Here is a 2,586-nt window from a genome sequence, read left to right on the forward strand (position 1 = left end):
AGCGGAAGTCCCAGCGGTTGAGGTGAGAACGTGAGGCTGCCCTGGGGGGGCACAGGCAGCAACAGGCAGCTGCAGTAGGCTGGTGCCGGGCCCAGATGCACTCTCTTCACCCTTTCTGCAAAAATTGCTGCCATGTGCAGAAATATAGAAACGTGCAAAATCTGAGAGCCAGCACTCAGGAGTCGGCCCCCACCCTCCCATGTATGCAGGCGGCCCTCGTGACTCAGCCCCAGCCCAACCATGCACATCTTTCAGGCAACCTGGCGTTAAAGAGAGAGAGAAAGACAGAGAGAGAGAGGAGAGAGGTGTTTTTGATCCCCAGACGGCTGTGGTTTGAGGAGAGGAGGGGGAGGGGCCTTGAGGCTCCGGGTCTTGCTCTAGGCCTTGGCCAGCAGGTGGGTCTCGCCTCAGGAGGACGGGGGGTGGGGGGTGGGGTGGGGGGGGTGGGGTGGGGGGGGTGGGGGGGGGTGGCACTGCGGTGCAGGCTGGTGGCCAAGCTGCAAAGAAGCAAAGCTCCCATGGGCGCCTGGGTGGCTCAGTTGGTTAAGCGACTGCCTTCTGCTCAGGTCATGATCCTGGAGTCCCTGGATCGAGTCCCGCATCGGGCTCCCTGCTCGGCAGGGAGTCTGCTTCTCCCTCTGACCCTCCCCCCTCTCATGTGCTCTCTCTCATTCTCTCTCTCACAAATAAATAAATAAAATCTTTAAAAAAAAAAAAGAAGCAAAGCTCCCACGGTGGTCTTCCTGGTCTGCCGTCCTCCTCTGTGTCCTCACTCTGCCAGCAACCCCTCTCCTCTTGCCCAGACAGAGCCCCAGCCCCCAGCCCCGGCGGTGTCCTGTCTGCTGTCTTTGTCCTCTGGGGCCTCTCCTGTCCCAGGGATGGCCCAGGAGAGTAGGGATGCAGCCACTGCGTCCCCAATACCTCGGGGCAAGTTTCCTCTGCAGCCTTCCTGTGGTTGTTATGCAGCCTAGGGGAGGAGGGAGGGGGGAGACACCTGTGCCCGCGGGGGGCCACCCTGCTCCCATGGCTCCCACTGGCATTCCTTTTCTGACAACAAAGGCACCCACCCCCTCATCAGCATCTGAGAGGCAGGGCTAAGTCATGGCCCTCAGACCAGAGTGAATCACGAGAGACCGAGAGGTGGGCAGGCGGCTCCTCACCTGGGTCCCCCATAAGGGACAGCATAGTGATTCAGGACGTAGCTTCCCCCCCTCCCTGGGCTCACAGAGATGGTCCTGTTCTCCATCCAGAAGTCCAATTCCAAGGCTAGGCTCCCGAAGTTGTCCCTGGGGTGGAGCCAGGCACCGCGGCAGCCCAGGCACGGGGGCCCTCAGTCCCACCCTGGGAGGTCCCAGTAGGGCGGCCTGCGGGGCAGCAGGGGGGCCGGGGGGCCCACCGGAGGAAGGCGGTGTCGGTGGGGGTCACGTAGCGGTCCCTCGTGAGAGTCAGGAGGGGGGCTGGCTCGGCTGCAGGTAATACACGCGGGCCCCGCTGGGGACGTGTCCGTAGCTGCCAGGAAGGACGCGGGCTGAGGTGCGTCTGCCCAGCGGCGAAGGCCAAGGCCAGTCCGGCGCCAAGCCCTTGGCACCCCCTTCTCCGCCCCAACCTTGAGGGGCCCGCCCCCCCTACATCCGCACCAGGTCCGGGAAGTTCTGCAGCATGCCCTTCACCGTCCCGGGCAGCTCAGACAGGAGCAGCCCCTCCACCACCCAGTAGGAGTCCCTGGGGAAACGGACAGCTCACGCACCGGCCTGTGCACCCGGGCCAGTCAGGGTGCCCCCCTCTGCCCGGGACAGCCCGCTGGCCCCGGGCTCCCCGACTCCCGCCCTGCAGCCCCGGCCGCTCACCAGTAGGAGAACTCCACCAAGAGCCCGCCAGGCACGCTGAAGGCGTGTGCCGAGTAGATCAGAGAGAACTGCTCCGGCTGGCTGAGGACCTCTGGCCTCACCTGCAGTCGGGACGGAGGGCACGGGGAGCCCCCAGGCCCCGCCGTGTGGAGGCCCTGGCGGCCGGTGCGTGAGTTCTGGCTCTGCGGCTGGTCAGCCGTGTGGCTTTGGTCAAGGCCGGAGCCGCCGCAAGCCAGGTCTGCTCGGCCCCACAGGCCGGCCTCTGGAGTCCCTGCTAACTCAGCCCGGCCCTGGCAGGGGCTCACCAAGCGGCGGCCAGTATCAGGACCAGGTAGGGGGACCGGTTCCTCCACTCCCCTTCCCCCATCTCTGCTGCCAGCGCCCAGCCAGGCCCAGAGACCCAGGGTGCCCATCCTCTGGCCCGGGTGCGGAGTGTGAAAATTAATGAAAGGCAGCCTCATTGAGAGTGGAGCCGGAGGCCGGCAGGTGAAGCTCTCCGGCCCCACCACTCTTCGTCAATTGCAGACCCAAGCCTGCAGGTGGAGCTACCTTACTAGCCCAGCAAGAGGGGAAGGTTTCTTCCGCCCCAGCAACAGCCCAGCCAATGAGGGGCAGCCACAGCTCAGCCAATGAAAAGCTACTGTACTCAGAACTCCCAGTTTACTCCAATGGACTTTTTGTTTATAACAGCCTTCCCAACATCCCCCTTTCCTCCATAAAAGAGCGCAACTCGCCTGTG

This window comes from Halichoerus grypus, chromosome 11 (assembly GCF_964656455.1).
Source record: "Halichoerus grypus chromosome 11, mHalGry1.hap1.1, whole genome shotgun sequence".
Taxonomy (NCBI): domain Eukaryota; kingdom Metazoa; phylum Chordata; class Mammalia; order Carnivora; family Phocidae; genus Halichoerus; species Halichoerus grypus.